Consider the following 21,379-nt stretch of genomic DNA (forward strand, 5'->3'; position numbering starts at 1 on the left):
CAGGACACTAGGGCTACTTTACCCTGAGGCACACTCTGGGGAAACAGGTCATGCGGTACCCTTTCCTTCCGCTCCTGCATCCTGCTTGAGGGGAGACAACTGTCTGCCCACGAAGCACTCCTCTGACCAGAATAGCCTGTCAGCCCTGCCCCTCCCTCCGGGACAAGGGAGCCAGCCGCTGGCTTTTTCCTGTCTGGTAGCTGGGCTCTACAGACCAGCAGCACAGGCAACATTACAAACACAGTAACCACCCTCCCACCCACACATCAGGGGTGGTTGTCAGGCTGGTTCCTTAGATATGGAAAAAGACAAAGAAGGAAACTGATCTGCAAAGATTTCATCACAGTCCCCTGGTGGTCACTCTACTTCTTATGTGTAAGTCAAGAAGTCCTGGAAGAAAATGCTTTCTGTAATCTCTTCTCGGAGCTGAGAAGTTTCAGAAGTCTGCTAGCTCACTCGGAGAGCGTGAAATGACACTTTGCTGTCTGAATCACGGTCAGTTCAAAGGCACAGGCACCAGCTCACGCGCAGCAGCTACTTTCCACGTGGGGGTTCGTTAAAGGAGAGAGTGACTGTCTTTGTGTCCCTCTTTTTTTCCCCCCCAGAGGCTTTGAACTAATGTGTTATATTAGTTCTTGTGCCTTTGTATAAAACAACTGTTTTTCTCAGAACACAGTTTGGAGGTTAGTGAGATTTTCCAAAACTTGGGGTGGCAATCATGTCCAGTGTCCTGTCCCCATGGATTCTTATTTCCTTTTTATTTCGCTTTCTTTAAAACAAATCCTTTGAAGTCAATAGGTATGTTCCTTAAAGCTCTGCTTGACTAATACTATTAAGAAATGTTACGCTACGTGTCAGTCCTACCTCAGATTAAATTATTGCAACAATGGAGTCCTAGGCCCTGTGATCTGTAACAAGGCTGAGTTTCCCGTAGAATATGAAAAAAACATTTCACTGCGAACATCAAAGAAAAGATCATCTTTTCTTTCTCTTCATCTTAGATATTTTAAAGTTTCCAAATGTTGCATTTGAATTGAAGATTTCTAGACAGTCATTACTGTCAAGTTGAGACAAGCCTTAGAGGAAAACATTCAAACTTATTTCAGTGTGATTTGGGGGCTAACATTTACTGGAGGCTTACTATGAAAAAAGTATTTTGCCAGGGCATCGAAACTCTGAAACACATGTATGTTTGTTATGCCCGTTTTAGAGATGAGGAAGCTGAGCATTAGAAATGGAATGATTAGGGGTGCCTGGGTGGCTCAGTCAGTTGAGCGTCCAACCTCAGCCCAGGTCATGATCTTGGAGTTCGTGACTTTGAGCTCACGACTGGCTCGGTGCTGACAGCTCAGAGCCTGGAGCCTGCTTCAGATTCTCTGTCTCCCTCTCTCTGCTCCTCCCCTGCTCACTCTGTCTCTCAAAAATAAATATTTTTTAAAAAAAATTTTTTTTAATAGAATGACTTAGGGGCACCTGGGTGGCTCAGTCTGTTAAACATCCATCCAACTTCTGCTCAGGTCATGATCTCGAGGTTCATGAGTTCAAGCCCACATTGGGCTCGGTGCTAAAAATAGCTCAGAGCCTGAAGCTGCTTCAGATTCTGTGTCTCCCTCACGCTCTACCCCATCCCTGCTGGCACTCGGTCTCCGTCTCTCAAAAATAAATAAAAAATGTTTTTAAAAAAATTTTTTAAACATAGAATGACTTCGATCTCATGCAGATAAGACAATACGAGTAGACCACGGTTGTTCAGCTACTAACTGGCAGTGCTGCGATTTGTAGGCAAATATTCTGATTTCCTGAGGTCCTTTTCCTGACCACTCTGTTGCATTTCCATCTTCATCTGTGTCTATTTTCCTACCATAAATTCATTATCAAAAATAAATAAATAAATAAATAGATAGATAGATAAATGAATTCACCATCAAACTGTTGTCTAACTTGCCATTCTTTGGCTGCTGTACCCATCTTTGTTTATATGATGATCTAAAAGCTTCCGTCTAAGTGTCATCTCTTCCTCAAAGATAATAGAGTCAGGATTGCAATCATCGGTAGGTAACAGAGAACCCAGCCAACACTGGCATATAGAACAATGGCTAAAGGTAGAGGTTTGAGTAGCACACTGCCTGAGGTCAAGTCCAACTTCTGCACTCACTGAGTATCTTGGGTACATTTTTCAACCTTTCTGTGGTTCAGTGTGCTCATCTGAAAGCTGGAATAACAATGGTGCTCACTTTTTTAAGCTCTTAAGAGGATTAACTATAAATTCAAGTCAACCTCTGAGAAAATGCTAATAAAATAAGTTGCCATTGTATAGTTTCTCACATGGGGGTAGACAGCTCCGGTGGTACAGCCACATCACCATGCCATCGAGGACCCAGATTCCTCCTGTCTTTACTGCTCATGCTCAGCCTTGCAAAACATAAGTGGCCCCCTCTGCATTCCAGGCAGAAAGAAAGGAAAGGCGCCAGATCAGATGACTTCTTCTTGTGGACTTTTGGATTTTATTTGGGAAGGGCGGGCCCCCTAAATGACTTCCTCCTATAGCCTGTCAGTAAAAATGGTGTTATATGGCCAGCCCTCACTTCCATGGTGGCTGGGAATTTTAGCTTTGCGTTTTCCAGGCTTGCTGGTGGAGGAAGGCAGGGTAGACCGTTTGGGAATGGTTGTTGAGTGGACTGACCCCTAATACCACCCAAAAGTCCCAGCTCATGCCCCACCTGCACATCTATCCTAATTAACAACTTCAAGGACATGACTTATACTATTCCTTTGGAATTATTTTATGGTTCTTTCTGCCTGGGAACCATACTTTTATATGGCTGGTTTTACCTGAGCCTTCAGGTTCCAGTTACCGCCTTCTCTGTGGAAAACAATTCTCTAACCACCCCAATAAATACAGGTCTCTCCTCTTATCTTTTTAAGTAGCACGGCTGTTTCCTTCAAAATGCTTCATTCATTTGGCAAGGTTAGAGGGATGATATTCTTTATACGCCCAAGCAGAGTTTTCTCCTTGCCTTTTCTCCTTGCCACACCACTACAAACCCTACTAAGAGGGCAGAATGGTGTCACCTCAGAGAGGAGGAAGATATACTGTGAAAATTCATGTGAAAGAGAACAGGAGGTGGAGAGCCAACCCCTTCCTGCCACAGCTCTGCTCTGAGAGCAGAGACGCCCCAAATTTAACATGGCACTAATCTAAGTGGGTCAGCCATAGTCACTAAGTAGCTACCCAGGAAAGTACTTCAATTTTGTTGAGGGAGTGAATGAATGAATGAATGAATGAATTGTTTTGAATAACAAATTTTGACAGGATGTGAATATCCCATATTTTATTGGGTTTGAGAGCTTGAGCTCACTACAGTATAACTATGACATGATGTTTTGTTTCCTCAAAAGATGACGACTCCTTCAGGGCAAAGATTGTGTTTTTCTTCTTTGCATCTTCTTTGGGGCCCCCACCGGGCTACTCCATGGGTCTTTGTTAGCTGATTGAACAAGGGGCTGAAGATAAAAAATAACAGAATTAGAAAGCAACAAACGATGGTAGATTCCAAAGTTACCTGTATTTTTTCCTCAGCAGAAAAGAGAGATCCTAGTTGATGGTGTCTGTTCACTCTAGGTTTCGGTGCTACTTTAATATAGAAGAATGGTCATGAAGGTACTAAGATTCCCAGAGGACAACTAAGATAAGGAAATCAGTATTGAACCTTAAGAAATAAGGCTTTGTGCGTAGATAACGGCTTATATCATATGTATCCTCACCAGGGAATCCAATTGGGTGTCTTGAAATCTTGATTAAATTTCCAGGTTTCATTCTGTTCCCCTAACCATCAATTGACCTGGAATTTTTTAAACTGTTGGCTTGACAGAAGCTGGGAATCTCTTATTCTTGTCAAATACTCTCATTTTTGTCAAGTTATGTGGACATTTTCAGCTTCCAGAATAACGCTGGTGCTCCCTTGCTCTCCTTGTCCTCTGTTCATTCAAACAGCTCCATTAGGCCCTGTGGCACACAGAAGCTCTGCATCTAATGCCACCCCTTGCTGGCAGGGTGACCCCTGGGCACGTGCACCTCCACCATCCTAGGTTTCTGGGTTTGTTTTTTTTTTTTAATGTTTATTTTTATTTTGAGAGAGAAACAGAGAGAGTGTGAGTAAGGGGAGGGGCAGAGAGGTGGGGGGGGGAGAGGGGGAGAGACAGAGAGAGAGAGAGAGAGAGAGAGAGAGAGAGAGAATCCCAAGCAGTCTCCACACAGTCAGCACAGAGCCCAATGTGGGGTTCGATCCCACAAACCACGACGTCATGACCTGAGCCGGAATCAATCCGAATCAACCGACTGAGCCACCCAGGAACCCCAATCCTAGGTTTCTATTTAGATAAAAGGACCAACAATATCCGCCTTAACTGACTCATGAAAGTATCAGGCAAATGAAGTGAGATTCACGTGAAAACTTTATATAGTGTAAAGTGGTATACAGATGAAAATTATTGTATCTTATAAATGGTATCATGAGCCTATATCTCATTTCCTTTTTATAGGAAAAGATATTGAGAGCAGAAAGGCCAACAAATTTATCAGTGCTTTGGGTCAAAGCTGTTATATCAAACTCACACTTTTACTTTTGCCTCTTCCCGAAAGCCCCAAATAATGATAACCATAATCGACATAGGCAAAAGGGAAAGAAAATGGGATTAAGCCACAAAGACAATAAATGGGAGAACAAGCAATGGCAACTAAATTTTGAAAGTGGGGCAGCAGGAAGAAGGCCGGCGACTTAGCCAGCAGGACAAGGGAAAACAAATCGTAAGCTGGCATTTGAGAAACCCAAGAACCACCCCAATCTGTACCACTAAAGACCCAATGGCTTCAGGAAGTGGGGTAAAGTGGGCTGCAAACAGAAGGATTGGTTAAGTTGGTTTAAATGGAGCTGACAGCCACCTACCCACGTCCTCCTTTCCTCACGTAGCCAGCTGATCTGCTCTGGCTAAAGGCTAGAGGTTAATGCTCTGGCAAAGTCATGACAGTCAGTGTCTGCACTGCTTGGGGACATCAGGTACAGCTAAGGGTGGGAATTACCATGTTGAAGGCAGAGCTTATGCAGCAGTGTAGGGCATGAATTTTGAAACCCATTTTTCCCATTCAGCTTCCAGAACATGGACAACCAGGCTTTTACTCTCCAGATAGAAGGTGGGAAGATTCTTTGAGGACTCTGACCAGACCAAGAGATAATTCCTGGGGTTATTCTGACTTTGGGGTTCCCACAATGAAACCATACAGTAGCTAACTAAAGGTGACAAGCTTCACCCACATTCTTGGAACTTCCTGTCAGCTTCATAACCCCCCTTCTTTTTCTTTTGCCAGTTTAGAGCTCTACTGAGGTACAGTTTGCAATCATAAAATAATGCCCCACTTTTATTTATTTATTTTCCCCCCAGGATTTATGCGGTTCATTTCACTGTCAGTCTTACCAGTAAGTCACTGAGGTTGGGCAAAGCCAGGGGATAATAACTTAAATCCCAAGCACTTTCATCCAGTGACAACCCAATTAGCAAGACCCTGTTGCTGAGCGGAGGGCTGTGGAGGCCACCCCAGGACCCACAGCACATGTACTGATGTTAAAAATCCTTTCCCAGAGGCACTAAGGGGGAATCAAATGCCCCACTTTTTTTTTTGGCTGAAAATAACTAAAAGTTATTTAAATATTAAGGTAAAAAAAAAAGTGAGGAAGATTCATGAGATTTAGTTTGGCCAGTCTACGGCCATACCACCTGAACGCGCCCGATCTCGTCTGATCTCGGAAGCTAAGCCGGGTCGGGCCTGGTTAGTACTTGGATGGGAGATTTAATTTGGCCAAGTCATCCAGATGGTGCTGCAGAGCCGTTTTCAGGTTTCGTGATGGAAGGGGGTAGGGGGAAGACTTTCCACCGCGCAAGGAAGGAGCACATTTGTTACAAGGCTGAGACTGCCCCCCACCCCCACCCCCACTGCAGCTAAAGGCCCACAAAGCAGTGAATCAAATGCCTGCTTTTAAATATGAGCAGAGAACCAGAGACTACCAGAAAGCTGAGGAAAATCTCTAATATGAAACATCATATTAACAGAAAACAATAATAAACAGAAAACACCAACACCAGTTATCGGAGAAAGACATGAAAACTTAAAAAGAAGCTACTGCTAACATTCTTAGAGCAATGAGATAGAGCCTCTTTCAAGTAAGAACAGGATGCTACCGTATAAAAGGAATATCCAGAGGACAAAAATGAATTCCTGGAAATTAAAACTACAATAGCCGAAATTAAAGATTCAATAAGAAGGATGGGAAATAAAGCTGATGAACTCACTTGTGAAAGGAAAACAGATTTAATTCCTATGGAAGAACGACAGAAAGACAAAGAGATGAAACAAAGGAAATGTATTAGGTGAGGAACATTTATCATCCAGAAAATGAAGTTCCAAAGGGAAAGGAAAGAGAAAACTGTGGGAAAGAAATCCTCAGCAAATAAAGCCAGAAAGTTTGTCAGAAATGAAGGACACATCTCTCCAGATTCAAAGAGCCCTTTGAGTGCCAAGCATAATGGAGGAAAATAGACCTAGACCAAGGCACATGGTGGTGCAATTCCAGAACAGTGAGACAAAGGACAGATACCACAAGCTTCCAGAGAAGGAAAAAATGGCTTCAGGAAATGGATTGTGAAACAGAATGACTTCAACCTCTCAGTAAGCACTCAGAAGGCTAGAAAACAATAGAACAAAGCTTTCAAAATTCTGCAAGGGAATTATTTCCTGTCTGGAATTGCGTTCCTGGCCATACTACAATGAAGTGTGAGGGTGAAATTAAAACTTGTTCAAATATGCAAAGTTTCAGAACAATAAACTCCTTCTAAGGAAACTACTGACAGCAAACCAAGCATCAAAAGAGCATAGCATTTGAGATACACGAGATTCAACACAAGAAAGAGAATTCTCAGGATTATAATGCAGGGAGATCTCAGGATGACAGCTGTGAGGAAGACCAAGGAAGACTGGATGGAGTCAGCAGGTCCGTAAGAGGTGTCTCCAAGAAGATGAAATTAATAGAATACTTTAATGTGTTTAAACATACTGAGAGGAGATTTAGATATTGGTAGCTAGGGTTTGGAATAAACTAGCGATAGAAATTAGATGATCAGAACAATAAACACTTATCTGACCAAAATGAGGACATGAGTGTGTTGAGAGAATGGGAGCACAGAAGTGTAGTGGTTCCACCGTGTAGGGGTAAAGGGGTGGTGGTTGTGAGAGGTAATGATGACAGAGAGCTGAATGTTTATCTTCCAAGGTGGACAATCAATAGCAAAGTCTTAAATTAGCAGTATGTAAACATGATATTTAGATATGTGAAGATCAATATCAAAAGAAATGGCCAAGAGTTGAACGCAATTGCCCCTAAGAATAGGAAGTGTGTGTGTGTGTGTGTGTGTGTGTGTGTGTGTTGTCATAATGTGCTCATCATTACAGATTTTGTGCATATGGAACTATAACACAACTATAAACTCAATTCCTTAAAAAGTCAGCTAAATTGCCGAACTATATTTTTGTTATAGGGGAAAACATTATAGTTTCTCAACCGTAATTTGTTCTTGTTCATTGGAATATACAATTTGCCCCATTTCTAAGCATTTGAGACACTGAATTTACAAATGGGCAGTGGCCAGACCAAATATAAAAACAGAACTCTGACCCACAACCTGCAGCAGCCAGTCTAGGAAACCAACCCGTGACCTACAGTAACCAGCCCAGGGAGCCAACCTGCTATAATTCAGCCTTGTAGAAAATCAGACTGTTACCCCATATAACAATTGGCTCCAAATGGCCAGAACTTGGTTAATAACTGACAGCTGTTCTAGTTTTTATTCCTGCTTCCAACTAGGACCAACCAGTGAAAGCCAAATTCGCACTCCTAACCAATCACAAAGGATGCCTCTCTTCTAGTTAGTCTGCTTACGGCTCCCCCATGCCATGATTCTCCAAGCAGGGCAAACCTGAAGCCATGCCTTCTTCCCACCATAAAGCTTTCCCTGTCCTCTACCCGCCTTTGCGTCCTGGGCAAACACAAGTGATGGTACATGCCACTCTTGCTACAGCAAGATCTTAATAAATACCCTTTATTCTCATTTGGTTGGTCTTCATTTGTTTCCACGCACTATTTTGAGGCATTGCAAATTTTCAAAGATTGAAAAGCATTTCATTTGTCAGGAATTGATGCCAGCTTGACACTGGCCTTAGCAACATGTTTCTGATATGTCTTTTCAGGCAAGGGAAACAAAGACAAACTAGTGGGACTATACCAAAATAAAAAGCACAGCAAAGGAAACCATTAGCAAAATAAAAAGGTAACCTACTGAATGGGAGAAGATATTTGTAAATGGTGTATCTGATAAGGGGTTAGTATCCAAAATATATAAATAACACCAAAAAAATCACTAATAATCTGGTTGAAAATGGGTAGAGGATCTGAATAGACTTTTTTTTTCCAAAGAAGATATACAAATGCCAAAAGATACATGAAAAGATGCTCAATATCACTAGTCATCAGAGAAATGCAGATCGAAACCACAATGAGATATCACCTTATACCTGTCAGAATGGCTGGAATCAAAAAGACAAGAAATAACAAGTGTTGGAGAGGATGTGGAGAAAAAGGAACCCTCAGGCACCATTGGTGGGAATGTAGATTAATACAGCCACTGTGAAAAAACAGTATGGAGATTCCTCAAAAAATTAAAAACAGAAATACCATATAATCCAGTATTTCCACTACTGGGTGTTTATCCGAAGAAAATGAAAACTCTAACTGAAAAAGATATAGGGGTGCCTGGGTGGCTAAGTCGGTTAAGCGTCCGACTTTGGCTCAGGTCATGATCTCACAGTCTGTGAGTTCGAGCCCCGCGTCGGGCTCTGTGCTGACGGCTCAGAGCCTGGAGCCTGCTTTGGATTCTGGGTCTCCCTCTCTCTCTGCTCCTCCCCTGCTCATGCTCTGTCTCTCTCTGTCTCAAAAGTAAATAAAAACATTAAAAAAAAAAAGATATATACACCCTTATGTTTACTGCAGCATTTTTTAAAATAGCAGAGATATGGAAGCAACACAAGTATCCACTGACAGAAGAGTAGATAAAGAAGATGTGGTGTATATATACACTATGGAATATTACTCAGCCATAAAAAAAAATGAGAGCTTGTCATTTGGGACAACATGAAGAACCTAGAGGGTATTATGCTAAGTGAAATAAGTCAGACAGAGAAGGACAAAGAGCATATGATTTCACTTATATGTGGAATCTAAAAAATAAACAAAGAGAAACAGACTCATAAATACAGAGAACAAACTGGTGGTTGGTTGCCAGAGGGGCAGGCGTGGTGGGGGAGGGGATGGGTAAAACGGGAAGGGGACTAAGAGACACAAACTTCCAATAATAAAATAAGTAAGTTGTGGAGATGAAAAGTACAGCCTAGGAAATATAATAAATTGAGGGCGGATGATGGTGACGCTTGTGGTGGGCATGGAATGACATGTGGAGTTGTTGGGTCACTGTGTTGTGCACTTGAAGCTAATGTGGCATTGTGTATCAACTACACTTCGATATTAATTAACCAATTAATGAATAATCCTAGGAAAAACAGTAAATCTCTGCTGTATCCTAAACACCTATAACGAGTATTCCATCAGTATGTATTGAATTAAATAAATTAAAAAATAAAGGGTCATTGTATCAATGAAAAAAAAAAAAAGAATGTCAGCTAAACCTACAATCCAAGTTCAAAAAGTCTTAACTTTTTGACAAGTTCTTACATTTATTCACTCATATATTGTACTCTGTCTCCACATGTCAAGAACTGCACTGTGTGTTATGTGTTCTGGAAGATACAAATTAGATAAGTTGAGTATGTCCCTTAATTGGATTTAGTAATTTTCGAGTTTCTTACATTCAGATAAAGTTATCTCAGGTTTGGATAAGCCACTTTAAATTGTATTTATGCTTTGGAGCAAATGAACATAATTTTAAAGAGCAAGTTGCCAAAAACAGAGATCAAGTTAGTGTCACACTGTTATACTTTCTTATTTTACTTTTTTTTTTTTTTTTCTTAAATTGCCCAATGTAAAATTTCTGACTGAACTGTCCTGGCATGTGTCTAAAGTGTGCTTTTTTAATTTTAACCCCCTTGAAGAAATCTTCTCTTATGTTTACTAATATAAATATAAATGTTAAGTGTATTTCATTTACACACATTATCCTCTTTGTGCTTTAGAATTGAATTCCAGATGTCCTATTAAGGGGCACATATATGATTATGGAAAATTATTCTATTGAAAGTAACAGTAGTTTTTATAATGATGTAAATCTGAGAAAGCAAAAGAAATTGAGGTTGGAAAACAGATGTAGTCACTAAAAAACTGTGTGCACATGGTAAACTGGTTTTTAGCAAGATTCAAATAATGCAATCAGTGGGAATTTGACTAGTCCGTGGAGTTGTCAAAGGCATGTGGGATGTACGAATAATAGCTAGAAATTTGTTGTGGACACGAGGCTATTAAGCTTGTCTCCTGCTGCATTCAGTATGGTAGTAAAAACTATTATTAAATAACTGATTTTATAGCAACTGTTAAAATTATTTGGCCAAAGTATAAATTAAAGTTTATGACGGATGCAAATGTATGTCTTAAGATGTAAAATACTAATTTAGGTTCCTTTCCCATTTTAAAATAACCACTCAGACGAAAGAACAGTGATTACCAAAATAAGAGCAAATTAATAAGGCTGCCAGGAAGCCTTCACAAAAGTCTGAAACAGTAAATGTGACTTTGCTTTTCAAACACAGAATCCCACAATTATCAAGGATCTCTTCCCTAGCTGAGTGCATATAACTCACATCAGCAGTAATGGGGTTGACACACGTGAAATCCTGAGGACCAACTAAAGGTCACAAATGATAGATCTGATCCCCCAGACCCTTCTGTGCCACATGCAGATGTGTAGAGGGTTGGTGGACACCCACCACATATGAAAAGGTGGAACTGATTTGGGCCGCCTGGGTGGCTCAGTTGGTTGAGCTTCGGCTCAGGTCATGATCTTGCAGTTGGTGAGTTCCAGCCCCGCTGCGGGCTCTGTGCTGACAGCTCAGAGCCTGGAGCCTGCTTTGGATTCTGTGTCTCCCCTCCTCTCTCTGCCCCTCCCCCGCTCAAGCTCTCTCTCACTCTCAAAAATAAAATAAACATTTTAAAAAAAATGAAAAAGAAAAAAAAACAACTGTAACTGATTAACCAAATGGTGTTGGTTAACCTTTTAGCCTTTGTTTATACCTAAGCAGTGCCTGAAATAAAACTTGCCCATTTACAAAAGACAAAGTTCTTTAGCAAATGAAAGGGCTCACTGAATGTGACATTCTATGTATCACTGAAGCTTTCCGGAAATGACAGATTCTCAGGCCCCACCTTGTATTTTCAGTCTCCAGGGCTGCTTGCTGGGTGTGGAATTTTCTGAAGTTCCTCGTGAGTAGAGGCTTGGGGGTCTGGGCAGGGTGTGAGAAATTGTAGCAATCCCCTGGAATCTAACTTGGTATTTGGCAAAAAGTAAACACATTATGTATATTTAAGGAGAGATCCATTGTAAGGAATATTTTTAAGTACATGTACGGTTCAGGAAGCGAAAATTCTTAGGAGCATAAAGGAAGTTGGAAGATACTCCGGAAGTCCTAGAATCTGAGTTTTAATAATTAATCTGTCTGATTGTTGCCTGGGAGAGGTTTGAAAAGATTCGTGAAGGCTCTCACCTCACTACTGAATCCAAATTTCTGAGAACGGGGCCTGGAAACCCGTATAGTTTAAAATTTTGAAAACACACTTTAAGATTTGAGAATTCTAATTTTTCTCACTAAACGTCCTTGTTCTTTCAGTACTGCCTCAAATGGCATGGTTTCCTGCCATTCATCAGCAGGTCACTGTTTTTTTGGACCGAACATCGTTTACTTGAGTCTCACTGCAAGTACAGTGACCACTTTGGAGATGAGGTCAAAGGTCGTTCCTGCAGGCCTGGACTCTGCTGATCTGTCCAAGAACCATGATTCCGTTAACTCTTGTGGTAACTTTTTCACATTTTTGGCTCATGTCGATCAAGAAATTAACCAAAATTAAGTTGTTTGTTTGCTTGCTTTTTAAGAAACTGCTGTTAGTCCATAGTTTCCTCATCTTGGGTTTGTGAAGCTAAATGTTAATCTACAATAGAGGCCACTTCAAATTGGTTTCATTAGATTTAGTTCAAGATCCAGCTTGTCGGTTTCATTTTGGATTCGGTCATTCAATATATAATCTTTGTTTCTCCCAGTTCATGTTGTTAGGATGTCCTTGGAACCACAGTAGAGGGGACGGCCATCTTGCCAGCGCAACCCAATGAAAATCCCCTAGCAGCGTGCCAGAATGAATTGGAGGTCAACCAATCACCCAGGGACAGCACGACCTGACACGAAAAAGGCCCACCTGGACCTAAACCCAGAACCGCTGCAGCTTAAAAACCCCACCCCACCACACCTGGGGGCGACTTCCCTGACTCCTCTCTCGCTCTCTCTCCCTGAGTCACGGAACCTCGCCCGAGACCTTAGTTCCCAAATAAAGCCTTTGACTGCTAAAATTTTTTAGCCTCTGACTCCTATCTTTACCCTGCCTTACGCCTGACCCTAACACATGTCACACTTGAACTTGACAAATATACCATTCTAGCCTGATTTAAGTTATTAATAAACACATCAAATGAAAAACAGCCTAGCGACCCCCCTCTGGATAAACATTGGTGGTGAGCCCCCTTAATCTAGTTTTCACCTGGTCACAAACCTACCACACGTCTACCTGCCTAGCCCAGATTTCTCCATCTTGTCAATAGAAATGCTGGAGGAAACTTTTTAAAGGCCATCTTCTAAAAATTAAATCTTGAAAGCTACGTTGCTTCACATTATTCCAAATCTCTGTCCCTGCAACATATATTGTACTGTATATGCTCAGAATATTTTATATCACAAATATTCATTGTCAATAGGTAGAACAAATACAAAAGATAAATTAAGTCGTCGATGGATAATTTTTTAATTTTTTAAAAATGATCTTCTTATCCTATAGAACTTTACCAGTGTGAAATTACTTACGATTCTTTTTTCTAAACTTTCACCAACGTACACGGTCTCCTCTCACGACAAGATTCTAGCTGGTCTAAAGGTTACGGTGTCTGACAGTAATTCACTGAGGTACCACATTTCAATTGCTTCGGCACATTTCAATTAGGAAGCCTTTGAAGTGAGAAAGGAAAAGAAATCGAGTGGGAGTCAGGTGATGTGGAAAGAAAAACAGCATGAAAGGAGAGAATAAGAAGCATTTTTGAACAATGGAAAAAGTAAAAAAAAACAAAAACAAAACCCGACAGCACTCAGGGACAACTTGATTCTACCTTCCGCTCAGAGTCAGTGTTCCTAAAAGGCACGCACATGTATTCCAAAATATTGGGTTTAAGTAGAAATTTTCCAATCCCCTGTGATTATGAAATGGGCCTAATGCGAGATATTTTTCTGGAAGATACACTTTAATAGTGGAGATGTAATTTATGCTAGTCCTTCTCTAGGCAAAATTTTAAAAAATCTGGCTTAAGCAGGGGCGCCTGGGTGGCTCAGTCGGTTAAGCGTCCGACTTCAGCTCAGGTCACGATCTCACAGTCCGTGAGTTCGAGCCCCGCGTCGGGCTCTGGGCTGATGGCTCGGAGCCTGGAGCCTGTTTCCGATTCTGTGTCTCCCTCTCTCTCTGCCCCTCCCCCGTTCATGCTCTGTCTCTCTCTCTGTCTCAAAAATAAATAAACGTTAAAAAAAAAAATTAAGGGGCGCCTGGGTGGCGCAGTCGGTTGAGCGTCCGACTTCAGCCAGGTCACGATCTCGCGGTCCGTGAGTTCGAGCCCCGCGTCAGGCTCTGGGCTGATGGCTCGGAGCCTGGAGCCTGATTCCGATTCTGTGTCTCCCTCTCTCTCTGCCCCTCCCCCGTTCATGCTCTGTCTCTCTCTGTCCCAAAAATAAATAAAAAACGTTGAAAAAAAATAAAAAAAAAAAAAAAAAAAATTAAAAAAAAAATCTGGCTTAAGCAAAAAGGGAATTTACTAGCTCAAATAACTTGTTGTCGAGAGGCTGGCCTACCTGAGATCCTGAGAGATACCTGAAAGTATATCGTTAGGTCCCCAATCCTTCTGTATTGGGCTCCACTTTCTCCTTCTGGTCCTTCTCAGGCAGGTATTCCCTTGGTGGCAATATGTCTGCAGGATCATACACTCAGCGCCTGAGTCCAGAATAAAAATGACGTTTCCTTTCATTACTTCTGCCCAGCTGTAGTAGGCTGAACAATGGCCACCCAAAGATAAAAGGTCCTAATTCCTGAGACCAGGAAATACTATTTTATAATGGAAAAAAAGTCTTTGCAGATATGATTATGTTAAAATTTCCTGGGGCGCCTGGGTGGCTCAGTCAGTTGAGCGTCTGACTTGGGCTCAGGTCATGATCTCACAGTTCGTGGGTTCGAGCCCAGCATCAGGCTCTGTACTGACCGCTTGCTCAGAGCCTGGAGCCTGCTTCAGATTCTGTGTCTCCTCCTTTCTCTGCCCCTCCCCCGCTCACGCGCTGTCTCACTCTGTTTCTCAAAAATAAATAAATGTAAAAAAAAAATTTTTTTTTAAATCAATAAAATTTCTTTCTTTTTTTTTTTTTGAGAGAGAGAGTGCGCGCACACACACACACACACACACACGCAAGCAAGTGGGGGAGGAGCAGAGAGAGAGGGAAAGAGAGCATCCCAAGAAGGCTCCACGCTCAGTGTGGAGCCTGATGCCAGGCTCAATACCATGACTGTGAGATCATGACCTGAGCTGAAATCAAGACATGGATACTTAACCAACTGAGCCACCCAGGTGTCCCACGAATCTTGACGTGGGAAATTATCCTGAATTTTCCAGGTGCACTTTAAATGTAATCACAAGTGTCCTTATAAGAAGAAGGTAGAGGGAGACTTTGCACACACAGAAGAGGAAAAGTAATGTGACCATGGAGGTAGAAATGGAGGTGATGTGACCACACGTCTAGAAATGTCGGCAGCCTCCAGAAGCTGGAAGAGGCAAGGAGCAGATTCTCCCCTAGAGCCTCCAGAGAGAGCATTGCTCAGCTGACACCTTAATTTTGGCCTTAGTGAGATAGATTTCAGAGGAACTGTGAGTGAGTTTTCTGTTGTTTTCACTAGGTTTGTGGGAATCCTTTAGAGCGGATGCAGGAAACTGATACAATAGGTTCACTTTGATTTGACCATCCTGAGTCACACGACAAACGGAGCCAATCACTGAGAATGGACAAGTCAGTCCGGGTCATCCCTTTTGTTCTTAGAACATGGGCAAACGAACTCCAAGTGCAGGAGGAGGGGAAGACTGCTCAAAAGCAAAGCATATCTGCAAATAGACACTGGTTGGGGAAAGGAGGCCAAAAACAGCAGATATCCATTTCGTGTCTGAAAAGAGAAGACAGAAGGAGGTGCAAATTAATATTTATATGAAAGGCTATTATAACAGTGCCCTTGAGCTTGTTTTATTGCTGTGATTATGTTGTTAAGCAGCATACAATCACAGATACACTTAGTTGAACAGACATCACTTCCTAAGAGCAGATTTGTTTTTCCTGCCAGTCACTGGACCTTCTCCAGCTCCAACATATCTTTTTTGGAAGAGATGTGCATTACGATCACACATATTATACTCCATATAGAAAAATACTATGATATTAAGATTAAGATTTATTTGCTTTCAAATATTCCTTCAGATTGTGTCTAAAAAACTGTATCAACAGTGTTTGCTAGAGTAGGAGCTTGTTCCAGAGTATGTGGTGTGAAGTCTATGATACTTTGCACACCTCTTTGGGGATTAAAACTGACAGGCCTATGAAGACAGTTCAAGGATGGCTGGGCCTCTTATTAGCCCTCTGACCTTGGCTACATGATTTACACTGTCCTAATCCCAATTTCTTTATATGTAAAATGAGAATACATAATTGTGCAGGATCTATTTTGAGAATTATTTTTAAAATAATGTGTGAAAGCATCTAACAGGGTGCACAGCACGGAGTAAGATGCTAACAGAGTCTGATAAATCTGTAACCTGAGCAGCACAGTTTAGGTCACTATTCCTATAATTTGTCCTTCCTCACCCAGACTGAAGCTCTCCCAATGACTCATTTCAGCTTCAAAAGATCTACCTCTCATTTCCATTTGGCTTGGCAAGTGGATTCATAGGAGAGCCTGATGTCAAGTGCACCTTTAGACATTTTACCATATTTCCACCTTTTTGAAACTTTGTAAAATTTAAGGTAAGATCAGTTTCAGTGCTGAACCATGCAGAGCTCTGCCAGCTTATTTATTCCCAAACTGTTTTCAACGCTAACGAAATTTCTTTGCTAGGACGGAATATCAGTCTCCCCAACCCGAGATGGCTCATTTGCCTTTCTTTTGCAACAGCCAGATTTTATTTTGAAGGTTTAAATTAACTGAATCTATTAATTTTCCCTTAGCCTTTTCATTATTTACTCTCAAAAACTCTTGTGGATAAGTCAGGCATAATTTCCCTTTATGTAATTTTGCTGGAAGGCAGAGGAAAACTGGCATTGTTTGATCCATAGGGAAGAGATGTCCTCACCTAGGGCACAGATTAGCCCCTGCGTTCATTTGTTCCTCTGCCTGTGAGCCAGTGTCTCCCCTAGTGAGCAATACTATGGCAACTCTGAATTTGCCTTTGGGCCATTTGGGGAAATTGTGGCCAGCTTGGGCAAGTTTGGGGGTTCATATTACTACATCTTTGCCCAGGAAATTTTAGCAATTAATTGCCAGGCCCTCATAAGCATTTGATTGCCAAGCACTGTTAGCTGATGAATATCTGTTTGTATTCAGAGCCGTCATTTCAAACATAAACCATATCTAAAATGACTACATTTTACTGGGCTTTAGGGACTTGGGGAGACAGAGGTGGAATACAGGAAGAAGACTTTTATAGACATAATTTAAATGTTTGCTAAAATTCAAATAATGGAAGCTAGAAACTCCTTAATGAGAAATGTTATCTACCTAGTATTTATAATTTGCACCTGTTGAGTATCATGATGTTTCAACTGTGAATACCATGCATTCTGGAAATAAATAGGCCAGCACCCCAAATTTTACAAGTGACGGGATGGTGAGCAATTTTCTTTTTTTTATGAGCAGTTTTCAATTTCTTCTTTTTCCCTAAGCATAGTCCCTAACATTTTCATATTTAACAAATATATTCACAATATGAAAAACAGGCATACCTCATTTCTTGTGCTTTGCCTTTCTATGCTTTGCAGATATTGCGTTTTTTACAGACTGAAGGCTTGTGGGAACCCTGCCTCCAGCAAGTCTGTTTGCAGCATTTTTTTGCCCGGATAGCATTTGCTCGCTTTGTGTGTCTGTGTCACGTTTTGGTAGTTCTCATACCTCAAACTTTTTCATCATTATTATATTTGTTGTGGGTGATCTGTGAGCAGTGATTATGGCTTACTGAGAGCTCAGGTTATGGTTTGCACTTTTAACAATAAAGCATTATAAAGTTTTATATTCATACAATAAATGCAATTGTCCCTTACTTAACTAACATTTGCAGCATTTATTTTTTTGGTGGGAGGGGAGACACTACCTTAGAAATTTATACCCATTTTCCCAATCATCTTTTTTTTTTTTTTTCATCGTTTGGCCAACAGGCCATCCTTTTGACTCACTTCCAGTCCTCACCAAAAACTGTTGTATTCTAGTACCCAGATGGAAGGCTTATATCAATGGGAAGCAAGAATGATGTTAACTAAAAGAACACCAATTTACATTTTCACTTGGCTCTTCTAAGAGTCTGACTTTACTGCTAAGAGCCCAGTTGAGACTGAGATGAAAGAGCCCTTTGAATGGTGAGGAATTAATATCATGGACATAGAGACATTCCAACTGTAGCCCAAAGTGTCTGGAATTCACAAGTGAATGTGAGTTTGAGAGGGTAGAATATTCATAAGTATGTTATCTCTAAGGTTAAATAATACAAATATGGTTCAAAGGGGAAAAGGGCAGGGCAAAACTCCCTTAGATAAAAAGGGATTCTGTAAATCACTGTGAATGATTGTAAAATATGGGAACTTAGGATTTAACAAAGCAATTGCCATGGTTAAGTCTGTTTCCAGTGAATAAGTGATACACTCATACGGTTACCAAGTAAGCAAGCCAAGTAGAAGGACAGTACCATTTCCATGGAGGGATCTTGGGGTTGTTGCCTTCTTAGCTGGGTAGAAAAATTCCAAGCCCTAGAAGAGAAGATATCCAATGTCTTCTGAATGTCAGCCAGTGTCATCTGAGACCATGATAAGAAGGACAAGATTAGCCAGTGGCAAGCACAGATAAGAAACCATCCACAGTAATTAAAGTTAGCAGATAAAACAGGCTTTGTTACTTGAAGGCACAATAGACCAAAATGACAATTTTTTTTCTTTTTATTTATTTAAAAAAATTTTTTTTAAGTTTATTCATTTTTGAGAGAGACAGAGAGACAGAGCACGAGCAGGGGAGGGGCAGGGAGGGAGGGAGACACAGAATCTGAAGCAGGCTCCAGGTTCTGAGCCGTCAGCACAGAGCCCGATGCGGGGCTCAAACCCACAAACTGTGAGATCATGAACTGAGCTGAAGTCAGATGCTTAACTGACTGAGCCACCCATGTGTCCCCAAAGTGACAATTGTTTATATCCTATTGCTCTAAAGTCTTCCAGTATATGTAATGACTGAGCAGAAAGGAAAACTTTTTTTAAGTTTATATATTTTTGACAGAGAGAGAGACAGAGACAGAGAGAGAGAGAAAGGCAGAGACAGAATCCCAAGCAGGCTCCACACTATCAGGGCAGAGCCCAATTCGGGGCTTGAACTCACAAACCATGAGATCATGACCTGAGCTGAAATCAACAGTCAGAACCTTAACCAACTGAGCCACCCAGGTGCCCTGAAAGGTTCTGAGCAAAAATGGAAACTCAAACTGATTGGAGAGTTTATTTTCTGTTTAGTCATGATGAGAAAAATAAATTTCTATTAAACGTATTGATCAAAGTTTGATGATTATAAAATTTACTCTGCCTTGGTGTGTGAGTATTTTTTTAATGTTTTCCCACTTTTATTCCAATAAATTAATATAAATGAGTATACATATTTATATCATTATTTTCATAGAGTTACATACATAAAGAAAGACCACAATTAGATACATCATGTACATTATTCTTGCTTATTCTTACCTGTCCACACCTGAAAAATCTTAGTCGGTGATCTTTGTAACCAAAGCCTGACTCCATCATTCACCCAAAGGGAGTCTGGGCCACATATCAGAAATGGAGTGTAGTTAATCTTCCTGGTTTTATCAGTGTGGTCTCTAAGCTAGCAAGCCCCTTAGGAAGGGATCTAAGTAATTCATTCTCTGTGATCTTTTTAATCAAAACTAAAAGACTTAGACTTGAAGAGAACGGCATAGAATTTTTAACCCACTTTGGCCATTTTTTTACATTGTTCTTACATCCTTTATATTCTGACTCAGAATCTATTCCTTTCCATTCGATCGGGCTGCAAACCAGTAGACCTCTAATGTGAAATAAGAGTTCATCGCAGCATGGAGATAAAGCTCCAAGTGTGGCATGGTTCCAAAGAGAAACTTCTATTCAGTTTAAATATCAAAAGAGACTAAACTTGGCTTCCACATATACCACATCTATAAAAGACACACTTCCATATTAAGTCATCTTTTGTAATTTTAGGTGAAATTCTTTGTTACCGAAATAGGCTCAGAGTTCTAAGACTGGCCTTACAGAGGGCCTTTGTTTCTTCCCAGGAGCTGAGTCTATAACCCATATGGGTGCCCTTGACTGCAGAATGATGCCTCCTTTAGGATGCACACACTGTCAAGGCCTGTTCTGGCCATGGGTAACAGGGAGGACCACTAATCTACCACCTATAGATGTACTTAATCATGCTTCAGGTTTTTCGTTTTTCCCTGTCCACACTTCTTTACCTCCTGTTCTTTTCTCCCTTTGTCCAACTGGCTAGGAACAAGTCTTTACATAGTAGGCATACCTAAATTAGACCTCATTTCCAGGAATGCTTATAACCAACCCTCTACTACTGAGTGGTCTTCTTACCATATGGTTTCTTCATAGAGACAGAGCTGTTATCTTTTTAAAACTGTAAAAACACTATCATCAAAATAAATAGATAAATAGATAAAAAAATAAATAAATAAATAAATAAATAAATAAATAAATAAAATCAGAGGGGTTTCCTCTTACCTTATTATTGAATGTTATCACTTTTTGGAGGTGATTGTGCCCATTTGCTCCTTTCTTTTTCGTTCCTACAATATGTGCAAATACTGGGAAGACACATACAAATAAGAGTAACACAGGTTGAAAAGTGATATGAAAAGGGCATGACCAAGCGAAAGGAAGGAGAATTTAAATTAGCAGAGGGAAGACAGAATTGATGAGAAAACCAAAAGGGGTCACTTGAGGTAGGCCTTAACAAATGGATAGGGATATTTAAGTCACCATCTGTCTTTGTATTTTTCTGATGTCAGTGTTGGAAACCTAAACGGGGTGTGTGTGTGTGTGTGTGTGTGTGTGTGTGTGTGTGTCAGGGTATAAACGGTCAGACTTTAAATTCAAAAGCTGAACTGTGTTGTTCTTTCATCTCCCCAACTCCACAATAACCTCAAAAACGAGCTGCCTTATAGGCCCCAGGGGAGGCACACTGGATTTGAAGCCCCTCATAAAGTCCTATTCTCATAATTTTCTCCCTTTTTGACTTGTCTCTCAGCTTCCTGGAAAAGCCCTATTCACAGGGTGTTGCCGTTATTTTACCTGACACAGAACCCCAAGAGCAATTTTCAAAAATAACCATCAGTAATTGTCTAATATCACCTCTACTTGAGGCTGTGATACTTCACAGTTGGGGCAGACAAGAGGTGGCAAAAAAGTGAAAAGGCCGTTCTGGGGAATGAGATGTCCAAAGGGGCTTTGAACACACACAGGGGTAGGGCTGTGAGCATGTCTAGCAAAGATCTGAGAGAATGGTAGTCTCTAGCCTGTGGTTCTTGAGGCTTTGCATAAGCAGAAGAACAAGGCTAAGGCAGACTGGTGGAGGTGTTCCCAAAAGACACACACACACACAGAGCCCCTCCTGAAACGGTGGAAAATCTGTTGGTGTAAACCAATTGTTTCAAGCCAATTGGCTGAGAAAGTCTCTGACCAACATCACCT

General features: G+C 41.0%; 1 long non-coding RNA gene across 1 annotated transcript in view; it reads right to left on the reverse strand.

The window, feature by feature from the left end:
- Positions 1-3,341: 3,341 nt before the first annotated feature.
- LOC132665777 (uncharacterized) overlaps positions 3,342-21,379 on the reverse strand; it is a 42,944-nt gene continuing 24,906 nt past the window's right edge. Inside the window, exons 4-8 of the long non-coding RNA XR_009604270.3 lie at positions 20,411-20,493; positions 18,334-18,441; positions 14,204-14,342; positions 13,175-13,315; positions 3,342-3,504 (exon numbers count right to left, since the gene is read on the reverse strand). This is a non-coding gene — a long non-coding RNA (uncharacterized LOC132665777). The remainder of the gene's footprint in view (positions 3,505-13,174; positions 13,316-14,203; positions 14,343-18,333; positions 18,442-20,410; positions 20,494-21,379) is intronic.

This window comes from Panthera onca, chromosome D3 (genome assembly GCF_046562875.1).
Source record: "Panthera onca isolate mPanOnc1 chromosome D3, mPanOnc1 haplotype 2, whole genome shotgun sequence".
Taxonomy (NCBI): Eukaryota; Metazoa; Chordata; class Mammalia; order Carnivora; family Felidae; genus Panthera; species Panthera onca.